At 37.2% G+C, this 14377-nt stretch overlaps 1 protein-coding gene across 2 annotated transcripts in view; it reads right to left on the reverse strand.

Annotated features, from left to right (window-relative positions):
* MAP4K5 (mitogen-activated protein kinase kinase kinase kinase 5) overlaps positions 1–14377 on the reverse strand; it is a 176488-nt gene that overhangs the window by 78883 nt on the left and 83228 nt on the right. The window lies entirely within an intron of this gene.

A 14377-nucleotide genomic window follows, 5' to 3' on the forward strand; every position in this document is an offset into this window, starting at 1 on the left:
AAAAATTTTCCATGAAGGTCACATTTTCCTTAAGGTAAATTTGTACTCCAATCTTAGTGTAATTCTTTCCTAGTTCCTCATAGATGAACCTATCTTTGGGACTACTATGGGATAAGGCTTAAAACCACAGAAAAGAAAAGTATAAAGCAAGGTAGGGAAGTCCCATGAAATACTGATGTTTCTACATGCTGCAAATGAGTAAGCAGTAAATTCTAGGAGTAGAATAAGAAGGCTGAGGAGGGAAAGATACACAGACCACTTGTATTAGACCTTAAGTTATCCTTAAATCTCACTTCTAATCTGAACAGATCAGCATCTATTTTTATACTAGCTGTTAGCATACTAAAGCACTGGCAAAACCTGGTAAAGGCACGGTCACTTTTTCAGAATCAGACTCCAGTGGTTTCCAATCTTTCCAAGTACGAGGCCTACTTTTAAACTTTTTTTTCCCCAGAGATCTCTGTAATTGGATAAAATTCAGGAAAAAAATAACATTACCAGGAAAATCCTGATGAAATTATGAGGACAGAGAACTTTCCTTCTCCAAAACAAAGATTAGTGGCAGAGAGCTTTCAACTGGCCTGGTACAAGCTAAGTACCCACAATTTTAAAGTTCCCAAAGAACTCAGACTCTAGCTCAAGTTTCAATGTGTGTGCATTGTAGAGGGAGACGGAAGAAAAATGAAAATAAAGAATATAGGGTCATCTGGGCAGGAAAGAAAGAAGTTTGAGTTTATTCCCAGAACAATCTGCCAAACTCATGGCAGAGATGGTAGGCTGAGGAATTGTCTGAAAAAAAAGCAAAGATGAGATAGGAGTATAAAAAAAGATGGGGCTAAGTGGAGTACAGCAGGTGGGAAGGGATAAGAAGAGACAAGAGCAGAAAGCCTGGAAAAAGATTTTCCTTTCAATAAAAACGAAAGGTTAAAAATATTCATAATAGTATTTGTGGTAGGAAAGAAATAGATACAAATTTGCACAACTGACTGTGGAATGACTTTTAAAAAAAAAACAAACCTCAAACCCCAAATTCCAACTCTGGCCAATGAATGTAATGGAATATTATTGTGCAATCAGAAATCATGAATATGAGAAATTCAGGAAAACATCGTAATATTTATAATAACTGATGCAAAGCAAAACCAAGAGAACTGAATTACTACAACAACGTAAATAATAAAAGAACTAAAAAGAAGTTAAAACTCAAAAACTAAAAAACCGGTGACAGTCCAGGAGAAGACAGGATGAATCATACCTCCCTTTACTGAAGGTCTTGGAACAAGGGAAACCAACATGCTCAGACCCATCCCTGAGGAAGGAGCCATGTGTATCAGTTGGAGAGTGGCAAGGGGATTGCTGGGGGAGAAAATATTATAGTCTTCTTGGTTAAGTTCCTCTTGTCAAAAGTCAAAGAAAAACCCAGCTGTCTTACCTCGGCGAATAACTGAAAAGAATACCAAAAGACCAATGAAAATGAAAACTGAAAAGAAATGAACGTAAGTTTCTCCATTGAATCTGGTAGGCAGCCTCCGGCAAACCACTTTGAGACTAGAACAGAAGCTAGGAATTGAGGCAGGCAGGGTACAGCCTAATATCAACCATCCCATCCAGACCAGCAGAGGCCATTTAGAAAGGACCAAACAAAACTTATCAAACCCATTCACGCGTGCCAAAGAGGACAAACCCAGGTATAAAACCACAAAGCAAGGAGAGAGGCCAAAAATATTAGTAAACAGAAGGAAATATGGAATACAAAAAAAGAAATATTTTAAAGTTAAGAGGAGCCCATAAGATAAATCCAAAAGAAAAGAGTAATTAACTCTGTACGTAACAAAGAGTGGATTCAGGAAAAGAAAAAAATGGTTTGACCACAAGGACTATAAGAATGGCTGGAAAAAATGAAACAAGAAGTAAAAAAATAAATCAAAAATAAATGAGAATTCAGGAGGAAAAACCTGAAGAATAAAGTTTAGAAAATAACATGGAAAACTTTACTACTACATTATTATTCTCCATAAATACTATAACGAACCAAAAAGAACTATATAGTACACAATGAGACAACAGCAAATATTAGTACAATGTTAAAAGACTGAAAATGCATGAGAAAATATGTTATCTATTATCAAAAACTGACTTAGGAAATAAATGAGGAAGTGTAATTTAAGAATCATCAGACACACTGAAAACCATGTCCAAAAACCACACAAAACCTAGATACCATATTTCAAGAAATTTTTAAAAATGAGAACCAAAAAGTCCTGCTTATAATAGCTAGCATTTATATAGCATTTTAAGATTATTTCAAATTTTAAAAAAGTTTTGAATGAGATGTATAAAAGGCAAAGGATTAACGGGCTATTATTATCTCCATTTCACAGATGAAGAAACTGGAGCTGAGAGAGATTAAGTAATTTGCCCAGGGTCACATGTCTATAAAGTGAACGATGTAGGATTTGAATCCATGTCTTCCTGACTCCAATTCCAGCTTTTTTTTTTTTTACTTATTGTACCACTTGATTGCCACATCTATTATAACCTAAGGGTTAAGGATAGAGATGGAACCTGTGATTTCATTAGTAAAGGGAATTCTTAAGTAAGACTTCAATGCAAGTTAGTACCTTCTTTGAAATTTATAATTTTAGACAACTGTCTAAAATTTAGGTAAGTTGCCTAAAGTAGAGGTGTCAAGTATCTCTGAAAGTATTGATGAACCTTATTAAAGTATAATTAGAGAAATAGTTAACAAAATAAATAAAAATATAATAAAATATTAACATTACATTTAAAAAATAAGTGAATATTTGGCCTGCAGGACCCTTGCTACGTGTGGTTTCATGGCCCCCATTTCTAGTTAAGTTTGACACCACAAGCTTAGAGCACTGAGAGGTTAAATGACTTGCTTAGGGGTCATGAAGCTAGAATGAGTAAGAAATGACAAACTTGAACCCAGGTCTTCTTGGCTTGTAGGGTGGCTCTCTATCCACTATGCCATGCTAACTCTAATGTTACCTAGAGCCAAAAAGCAAAGTTAAAAAAGACAGAATCTATTGATCATCTCACCATCTTCAAGAAAACAAAGAAAAATTCTAAAGGAAAAATATCAAAATGGCATGGCAAATTATCTAGGGCTTCCAAGTCAAAGAAAAACTACCACAAGCAGTCAAAAAGAAAGAATTCAAGTACCAGGGAACCACAATTAGGATGACATAAAACTAAGCAGCAACTAATACATGAGAGAAAATCTTGGAATACAATGTTCCAAACAGCAAAATATAAAGGTTTATAACCAATGATAATTTACCCTGATAAACTTTTAAGTATAATCCTACAGGACTAGGATTAATGGACTAATAGAACAGAAAGCTTTCAAGTATTCCTGATGAAAATACAAGAGATAAGTAAAATTCTGAAGTACAAATTTAGGAGTCAAAAGAAACTTAGAAAGATAAACTTGAATAACTGGAAGGGAATATATTATGATGATGACATAATTACATTCTACTAGTCTTCATTCTTCAAGGATCACAGAGGGAATTAAATAAGACCAATACAGGTCCTGGGTGGTGGGTTGTTTTGTTTTAAGAGAGGAAAGAAAAGGAGAGAAAAAGAAATACACCATGGAAGAAAAGAGGTAAAGAACTTAATTATGTCTCAAATGGAGTATAAGAGAAGAAAAGTATATAAACATTGAAAAAAGGATGGAAGGAATAGGAATCTCATGACTTCACTTCTATCAGAAAAGAGAGGGCTGAAAACACACACACACACACACACACACACACACACACACACACACACACACACACACAATTTGTTGTAGAAATGCATTAAATTCTAAAGGAATACAGGCTGGGCCAAGGAAAGAGGACAAAGAATTATAAAAGGAAAAGCAGAAGTGGGAAGGGAATAGTCAAGAGCAATATGAACCTCCACTTTGAAAAGGTTAATCAAAAAAGATGAATACAAACAGAGAAGGTATAAGGAGATCAGGGTCTGGGCTTACTGCAGAGAGGAGAGGCAGAGAAGGAAGAACAGACCACTTCAATGATAGGTTTTTAGTGCTGATCAGGTTCCCTATTTTTCTTTCCATCCCATTTTTTATTGAAAAGAAGGGGGCAGGAGGAAAAGAGAGTATAAGAGGTTATAATGGAGAAAAATATATAATGATCATACAAGTGAATATGAATGGTTAGGCTCACTTGTAAACGGAGAATAGCAAAAATATTTTTAAGGAGAATCCAACTGTAAGTTGTTTCGAATAAACACAGTTGGAACAAAGAAGCACAGAATTAAAATGAGGGTCTGGACCCAAAATATTATGTTTTAGACAAATTCAAAAAAGCATGAGTAGCAACATAATCTCAGAGAAGGCAGTAGTCAAAATAGAGACAGTTAAAAGCAATTACCATGAAAACTACATTATGCTTAAAGGCACTATAGATGATGAAATAATATCAATACTTAATATGTAGTAACCAAATGACATAGCATCCAAGTAACTTAAAAGTAAAATTAATCAATAGAAATGGGTGACAAAACTATACGAGGTACAGACTTAATTGTGTCCCTTTTATAGCTAGACATCTAAAAAGAGATGAAGAAAAGAATTTTGGAAAAGTTAGATTATCTTAGGTAATAACTGAAAGTAACATGTATATTTCAGTTATGCATGCACTTTTACAAAAACTGACCATGTGATAGGGCACAAAGCCCTCATAAATAAATGAAGTACAAAAATTAAACATATTCTTTACTGACTACAACACAAACTCATGCAAATAGTCAATAACTGGTCTTTGAAAAAAGAAACCAAGCCTAAATGGAGACTATATAACTTAAGCCTACAGAATTGGTAGATCAAAGAACAAAACATAGAAACTATAAATAATTTCAGTAAAGAAAACAAGAAAAATGAGACAACATGCCAAGATGCTTGGGATGCAGACTGATAGTTAAGAATTGCCCTGCCCTTGACTGCACAGCTGAAGCTAATCAGGACACCCAGACCATAAACATTCCAGGAAGTCTCTACAGCTGTGTTCTTATCTAGTTGGCAATTACTTATGAATAGCTATTTTCAAACAGTGGAGTTCTATTAAGCATTCCAGTGACTGTTTTCATATAAAACAACTTATATCTCCTTAACTTTTTTCTAGCTCCCCACAATGTATACATTAAAAGACTTGTGCTCCAAATACACCTTATTTGTGACTCCTAACTAGTCTTCACTTTGTATCACAGACTTATGAAATTTCCATGATAAGATAAAGCAGTCTATAAGAGAAAATTAAAAACATTAAAAAGCACAAGGGGAAAAAAGGAGCATTCCTTAATAGGATAGACAGTAGTTCTCCAACCAAAAGCTAACATTATCTTGAATGGAGAAAAGCCAGAAATCTTTCCAATAATATTGGAGGATAAAGCCAGGAATACTGCTGTTGTCCCTCTTATCTGATGTAGTTCTAGAGATTCCAGCAATAGGAATATGACAAAAAGCAACTGAGGGAATAAACATAAGCATTTACTTTTTAAAAGAACACATATATGATGGCTTACTTGGAGAATCTTAGATATTCAAATAAAAAATTTTAAAATAATTAACTTTAGCAGCACAGCAGGATATAAACTAAACTCACAAAGCCAGCAAGAGATAAAGAGAAAACTATATTAAAAATAATTCTAGAATGCATAAAATATGTGAGATACCAGCTATCATTAATGTACTACAACACAGTTTTCAAAAGAAATGACATACCTAACTGAAGAAATATTAATTGCTCATATAATAAATATGACATTTTAAGGAAATAATGCAGAGAAATATTAATTGTTCATGATATGGTCACACCAATGTAATAAACATGACAATGTTTTTGTTGTTCAGCTGCATCTTGACTCTTCATGACCCGATTTAGGGATTTTTCTCAGCGAAGATATAGGAGTGGTTTGCCATTTCCTCCCCCAGCTCATTTTACAGATGAGGAAACTGAGGCAAAGAGGGTTAAGTGACTTGCCCAGGGTCACACAGTTGTGGTATATGAACATAATGGAATACTACTGTGCTACAAGTAATGATAAGCAAGTGGACTTCAGAAAAACCTGGAAAGACTCGCGTGGACTGATGCTGAATGAAGTGAGCAGAACCAGGAGAACGTTGCACACATAAACAGCTACACTGTGCAATGACTAACATTAACAGACTTAGCCCTTCTCAGCAATGCAAGGATCTAAGACATCTCCAAAGGTCTCATGATAGAAAATGCTATTCATATCCAAAGAAAGAACTATGGAGTTTGAATGCAGATTGAAGCATACTATTTGCTATTTTTTTCTCTTCTGTTTTGTTTTGTTTCCTCTTTCTTGTGGTTCCTCCTATAGGTTCTAATTCTTCCTTACCACATGACTAATATGAAAATATGTTTAACAGGAATGGATATGTAGAGTTTATATCAGATTGCATGCCATATTGGGAAGGGAGGCGGAGAAAAATTTAAAATTCAAAAGCTTATGGAAGTGATTGTTGATAAATCAAAATAAATTAACAAAAAAATGTTTTGAATAATAATGACATTGATCTACAGGAAAAAAAAGTCAATAATCTTAAGAGAAATCACAAGGGAAAAAAGGAGAAGAAAAGGGGCCTAGACATACCAGATCTCAAACTATCCTACAAAGCAGTAATCATCAAAACTATTTGGTAGTAGAAAGGTCGATCAGTGGAATAAGATCAAGTACAAAAGCTTGAAGCAATCAAATACAGTGTCCCGGTGTGCTAGAAAGCCCTTAAGGATTTCAACTACTCAAGTAAAGACTAAGTGAAAACTGCTGGGTAAGCTGGAAAGCGGTCCGACAGAAATTAAATTTAGACCAGTATTTCACACCATACACTAAAATCAGTTCCAAATGGATACACGACCTAGATATAGTCATATAATGAACAAAATAGAGGAGCAAGGAAGAAAATAACTTTCACAACTACAGACAGGAGAGGATTAACAAAGATGAAATGAATAATTCTGGTTACATAAAACTGAAAAATTTTTACATGACCAAAACTTGTTTTATTTTATTTATTTAGTATTTTATTTTCCCCAGTTACATGTAAAAACAATTTTTAATATGTTTTCAAAACTCTGAATTTCAAATTCTCTCCCTCTGTCACCACACTGCACTCTACTGTCACCCAGAGCCAACAGACCTTTCCTACTGACCTTCTAAGTTGTCTTTGGCACCTGTGGCCTGAATGGTCTGAAAACCACCACTGCTGCCACTGATTCTGTCACCCTGAGGCTTGCTGTAGGTTTGCTGAGGTCAGGTATGGGCTGGTGGGGTCTGTGTTGGACTGTGTTCCTCCCTTACCCTGTTGCAACCTTTCCTGCTGACCTTTCAAGTTCTTGGGCTGGATATGTGCTTTACTCTGTCTTTTTGTGGGTTCTGCTGCTCTAGAATTTGCTTAGAATCATTTTCTAAGGTATCTGGAGGCTTTTGGGGGAGAGCTCAGGCGAGTCCCTGACTTTACTCTACCACCTTGGCTCTGCCTCATGAGCAAAACTTATTAAATTAAAATTAGCAGGGGCGCAGTGGATAGAGCACTGGCCCTGAAGTCAGGAGGACCTGAGTTCAAATCCGGCCTCAGACCAAACACTTGACACTTACTAGCTGTGTGACCCTGGGCAAATCACTTAACCCCAATTGCCTAAAAATGAATTAATTAATTAATTAGCAGGGGAATAAATAAACTGGGGAAAATCTTCATGTCTAATTTCTATGATATAATGGTCTAATATCCAAAATATGCAGGTTGTCCCAAAAGCCTTTGTTCAGTTTTAATTTATTAAAGTTAAAACTGCACCAAAGCTTTTGGGACACTTGGTATAGAGAACTCAAATATATGAGACATTACCCAATAGCTAAGTGGTAAAGATAGGTAAATGGTAAAAAGACATGAGCTGCCAGTTCTCAAAGTAAAAAATCAAAACTATCAAGTTATGAAAAAATGCTCCAAATCACAAATAATGAAACCCAAATTAAAACAACTCTAAAGTTTCACCTCACATGCATCAGATCTGTAAACATGACAAAAAAGGAAAATGAAAACCACTGGAGGAGTTACAGGAAGACAGGTACACTAATGAACTACTGGTAGAAAGGTTAAGTGTTCCAGCCCTTTTGAAAACCATTGTGGAACTATACCTAAAATGTCACTTAACTGAGTACACTTTTTAAACTCATCAGTACTACTACTAGGCCTGTACCCAAAAATATTTATACAATCTGATACAGGCTGATCCTTCACCTGAAAGGTCATCCACCTGAGAGCCAGTCTGGCTTCAGAAAGGGCTAAGGAATGGGCATCATGGTGTTTGCTGCCCAACAACTCCAGAAGCAGAGCAGAGGTCTGTACGTAACGTCTGTAGATCTGACCAAGGCCTCTGCTGCTGTCAGTTGTGAGGGCTTATGGAAAATCATGTCACAATGTGGTTGCCCAGAGAAGTTCATCAGCAGAGCATATCAATTTCATGATGGCATGCTTGCCTGGGTTCTGGATTATGGACAATGCTCTCATGCTTTCCTAGTCACCAATGTAATGAAACAAGACTGTGTGCTTGCTTCCATGTTTTTTAACACGATGTTTTCTGCCATGTTGTCAAATGCCTTCAAAGAGCATGAACACATTATCAAAGTCAACTATCACACTGATATTAAATTCTTCAACTTGAAAAGGATACAAGCCAAAACCAAAGCAGAAGTATTAGTGAATGATGTTCTGTTTGCAGATGATTATGCATTCAATGCAGCTTCTGAAGCTGAGATGCAACAAAGTATAGATAAATTCTCTGCTGCTTGTACAAATTTTGGCCTAACGATTAACAGCAAGAAAAAAGAGGTGCTCCATCAGCCACCACCACACCATCCATACATAGAACCATTGGTTACAACAAATGGAGAAGTTCTGAAAGCCGTGGATAAGTTCACATACCTTGGTAGTGTACTTTCTAGAGATGCACACATTAATAATGAGGTTGACTAACACACTGCCAGAGCTAGCTCAGTGTTTGGGAGGCTCCAAAGAAAAGTAGAGAGAAGAGGGGACTGACTACCAACTAAAGGTCTACAGAGCTGTGGGGCTCACCTCATGGTTGTATGCCTGTGAAACCTGGACAATATGCCAGCGCTATGCCAGGAAATTGAATCTTCCATTTGAATTGTCTTAGAAAGATTCTAAATAACATCTGGCAGGATAAGACACCAGACACTGAGGTCCTTTCTCAAACTAAACCGCCAGGCATTCAAACTCTACTGCAGAGAGAGCAACTCCAGTGGGCTGGCCACACTGTTCGACTGCAGAATGTATGCTTGCCAAAAAGACTATTTTATGGAGAACTCACACAGGGCAAGCATTCACATGGTAGTCAGAATACTCTCAAGGTCTCACTTAAGAACTTTGGAATTGATCATATGAAATGGGAGACACTGGCACAGGACTGCCCAGCATGGCGTGCCCACATCAGAGAAGTTGCTGTGCTCTATGAGCAAAGCAGAATTGAAGTAACTGAAAAGAAACCTCAGATGCACAAATTTAGAGAATCCACCTCAAATGTTCACATGGACTATTTGTACCCAACCTGTGGTAAAACATTCTGAGCTCATACTGGTCTGATTAGCCACAGTCAGACACACTGTAACTTGACTCTAGCATAGCAATGTCATTTTGGTCTCCTTTGAGAATTAAGGACAACCACCCATCAACCAACCCAAAAAGACAAAGATAAAGATAGAGGGAAAGGACTCATATGCACAAAAATATCTGTAGTAGCATTTTTTATTGTAAGAAAGAAATGGAAACAAAGTAGGTGCCCATCGATGGGGAAATGCCTGAACAAATGTTGTATGAATATAATGGAATATTAGCACAACATAAGCAATGATAAAAAAAAAAAACTGAGAGAAACAAGGAAATCTTAAATGTGATGAGATACAGTGTAAAGTGAGTAGAACCAAGAGAAAAATTTAAACAAAACTTAAGAACCATGATCAATACAACGGCCAATTACAACTCCAGACAAATGATGACAAATCGTGCTTCCTGCCTCTTGGCAGAAAGGTGATGGACCAGAGGGGAAATATAAGACTTACATTTTCAGATATTCACAACGTGTGGATTTATTTTGTGTGATTACATTTTTTTTGTGGTGGGGGAGGAGGACAGGAGAGGGCTTTGATTTGCAGGAAATGGAGAGTTGGTCAAGGGAGATACGATACTAAAAAAGGAAGAAAATAAAGGGGCTTTAATTAATTATTTTAAAAAATAAACATAAGAAAGCAAAAAGAAGTTCAGGAGACATTATGGACAAGCAGGACAGTGCTGGGACTATCATAAAATTTTAATTATAAAAAAAAGTTGTATGCAGTGGGAAAAACCAAACTGCATTAAGTTCACAGTTTCATATATAATTCCTTTTGCTTTTTTGTATATTTAAATGTTTGTGTTTGTGGAGATTTAAATTCATAATGAAAAAGAACATTAATGGAAATAAAAAATTTTAAAAGAATACATCATATTGGTCCAGGCAAGGTGATAAGGACATAGACTAGACTAATAATGGCAGAGAAGAGAGGATGTCCATTAGGTAGTATTTCCAGAGCTGAGCATTTGATTGTAGATGGGGGTGGGAGAGAGTTGTAAGAGTTCAGAGACAGGGTTAAGGATGACTAAGATAATAAAACCGATACTTCCAGACTGTCTCTTTTCCATCATCACTCAACAACTCCTTTTCCTCTCAGGGTTACTTATTCAATTTATGCCTCCGTTTAACTCCTAGTTGTAACATTTATTAACTTTCAGGTCATTCTGCATCCTCTCTCAGAAAGTTCATGGCTCAGTCTTTATTTCTAACCTTACCCCTACCCTCACATCTGGAGTACTATTCATATCAAGGTCCCCATGAATACCCTGATGTCTCAGTTTATGAACCTCCCAAACTCACAACAATCCGTCTTTAGTTTGACTCAGCTACATATACTCAGTCATAACCTTGATCTGATCATCACCCTAAACTGTTCTATCTCCAGGATGCAAGACTCTGAAATTATTCTCTCCAACCACAACCCAATATCCTTCGATTTTTCATTCTGCTTAATCTATCCTGAGCCTGTTCTTTTTCTTCATTCTGTCTCTGTCTTCATTATGACTGAATTTCTTTGCTTGTCTTCCTTTTCTCCTAGTTCATCATTTATGCTTTGGTGTTCTTTCTTTCCGTTTTCAGATCTCTACAATTCTTTCTCTTAACCATACTCTGTCAGTTATCCTTAAATTATTTGCTCCCTTGTTTTATCACATCATACCTTGCCAAACTCCAGACTTGGGTCACCCCTCACTGTCCACTTTCTCCATTCCTACTTACAAGCTGCTAAACACTCACAGAGAAAGTAAGCCATAAAACACTCATCAGGTGGGTTCATTACAAATTTAGTTATCTAATCTCAACTGGGCCCTCATTGCTACATGCTTTTATTTTTTTCCCTCACTATCACACTCCTCCACAACAGCTATGCTAAACTTTCTCTTCCCTCTTCAACTCTCAGATACCACCTCTTCCTGACTCCTCTCAGCAGAAGGAAAATCTCACCTCCTACTCTACCAAGAAAATAGCAGGCATCTGTAGCAAGCTCCTTCTTTTTCCTCAACTACACCTCAAAACCTCTCTTTATCATGCCCCATTCTCTTCTCCTTTCAGTCTCTGATGAATAAGTGGCACTTCTCCCCAAGGCTGATTCCTCCACTTTCTCTCCTTTCAGTCTCTATATCTAATTCAGTCACTCTGTGCTCTTCACCCCATTCCCTTTTTTCCTCCAAAAGCCCGCTTCCTCAATTATTCCCTCTCATTTTCAATTTTTCCTTATTCAATGGATCCTTTCATCCCCTGTCTATAAATGCTCAGATTTCCCCAACCCTTAGAAAATCTTCACTCAGTCCCACAAATCCCCTCAAATCATCATTCTGTACCTTTTCTCCTTTTGAAAACCAAACTCCTAGAAAAAAGTGATCTATAATCATCATCTCTACTTCCTCTCCTCTGAACTTCTCATACTCTAGAAATCCACTTTCCAATTCCACCACTCTACTGAAATAACTGTCTCTAAGGTTTCCAATGATCTCATAATAGCCTACTCTAAATCTTCATTCTTCCCTGAACTCCAGTACCATATTTCCAGATACCTACAGGATACTGCCACTGGATGTACTGTGGCATCTCAAATTCATCATGTTCAAAATGGAAATCTTTATGTTTCGCTCAATAATCATCCTTCTAAACTTTCCTAGTTCTCTTCTCCCTACTCTTCGACTTATTAAATTACCAAGTCTTAAAACTTCTACAAACTCTACAACATCTCTTACAGCTATTTCCCACTCTCCTTTCACATAGCCTCTATACTCTAATTTAAGCCCTTTTCACCTCTTTATGAGACAACTTCAAAAGCTACTTAATTGGTCTCACTGCTTCTAGTCTCTTTCCGTTCCAAGGTATCCAGGTATCCCTTCACATAGCTGCCAAATCCATATTGCTAAATTACAGGTTTGACCGTGGCACTTCCTACTCAAAAAATTTTCAATGGTTTCCTACTGCCTTTAGGATAAGACACAAAACCCTCAGCCTGTCCCTGGTCTGGCTCCCACCTTCCTATCTTATTTCATATACTTCCCTCTATAAACTTGCTATTCCAGTCACACTTCCCTACCAGGTGTTCTCTTTTCATTCTATCTTCTGTCTTTGCAGAGCTAACACTCTATGCCTTGAGAGCACTCTCTCTCCTCAGATAACCGCATCTCAAGCTTTCTTTAAAGCACACCTTAAGTGCCCCTTCCTAAAAAAAGCCTTTCCTGATCCCCTTAATTATCAGCACCATCTCCTTAAAATTATGTTAAATATACTTCATATCTGTAAATCTGTATACATGGAACCAAGTAGAATGTAACTTCCTCAAGGGCAAGAACTATTTTGTTCATGTTTTTGTCCCCAGTGCCTCACACAGGGTCTTGCAGGTGGCAGGCACTTAGATGGTTGGTGAAATGAATTGAAGGGAAAACACCACCCAGGAAACACGAGTGATGTTTGTTAAGGGTTTTGCAGCCAAAAGAAAGACAGGTGTAGGACCATAATGTGAGGGAATGTCAAAGGAAGATTTTCTTGAAGACAAGGTCAAGCATAAGACTTGAGTTTATAGGCAGCCATCAGATACTGAGATAATAAAGATGGGAGAAAGGACTAATGGACTAGAATCTCCTGAAAAAGACAGAAAGCAGAACACAAGAAAAGGCTTAGCTTTGGCATGTAGAAGGGTCATCACATCTTCTGAAACTGGAAAGAGAAGAAGAGGCCTTATGGGTGAAGAGACAAAAAGGTAATGAAGGAAGATGAGGAAGTTTCTAATAGAAGGTCTCATTTTTCCTCAGTAAAGTACAAGTCAAAGTCATCAGTAGGAAAACATGGAGTTGGAGTTTTCAAAAGAGATGAGAACATTTGGGATACCCACTGCAGGAAACATGACCGTCACTTTGAGAAAAATAAAAGGACTGACAATGTGATCTTAAACAACATGAATTTTTAGTGAACCCATCTGGTACAACTGTGGTATCTCACTGTTCAGTAGTGAAATAAAAAAGACAGATGGTAGGGATTACCCAGGGTTGAGGACTGGCAACACATGGAAGGCAGAAGGATAAGGGGAGCAAGAGAGTCCAGGGGAAATGGCAATGAGCAATTAAAATAGTTAGCTAAAGAGTAATGGCTCTAAGGAAGGAAAGTGAAGCCAAAACAAAGTGAAGGACAAAAATAGGGAAAGCTTAAAGGGCTGCAGGTTATAATAAAGATGAAGAGTTTTAGGAAGAATGGCGACAGGAGATGGAAGGAAATGAGATGATAATTAAAGCAATGAATTTCAGAATCCACGACCATGGTGAACGAATAGTTTGGGTTAATTGTAAGGTCTAGGTCATCCCTTGTGGAAGGCAGAGATCACGTGAAATTAGTTTGGTGAACTAGGATTCTGGGATGTCTGTTTGTTTGTCTGTTTGTTTGTTTTTAAGGCAATTGGGGTTAAGTGACTTGCCCAGGGTCACACAGCTAGTAAGTGTCAAGTGTTTGGTCTGAGGCCGGATTTGAACTCAGGTCCTCCTGACCAGTGCTCTATCCACTGTGCCACCTAGCTGCCCCGATTCCGGGATGTCTGAAGAGACAATAAAGAGATCCTCAGTCCCAAGGACGAGTGAAAGCGCTGTTGTGAGGAGTAAGATTGTGAGGCAGTTACTGAGGTACTTGATAAAGGAAGAAGAATGTGCACCTGGAGGGCTAAGAGATTGTAGCAACAAGGA

Source organism: Phascolarctos cinereus, unplaced genomic scaffold (assembly GCF_003287225.1).
Source record: "Phascolarctos cinereus isolate Bilbo 61053 unplaced genomic scaffold, phaCin_HiC Scaffold_2;HRSCAF=192, whole genome shotgun sequence".
Classification (NCBI taxonomy): domain Eukaryota; kingdom Metazoa; phylum Chordata; class Mammalia; order Diprotodontia; family Phascolarctidae; genus Phascolarctos; species Phascolarctos cinereus.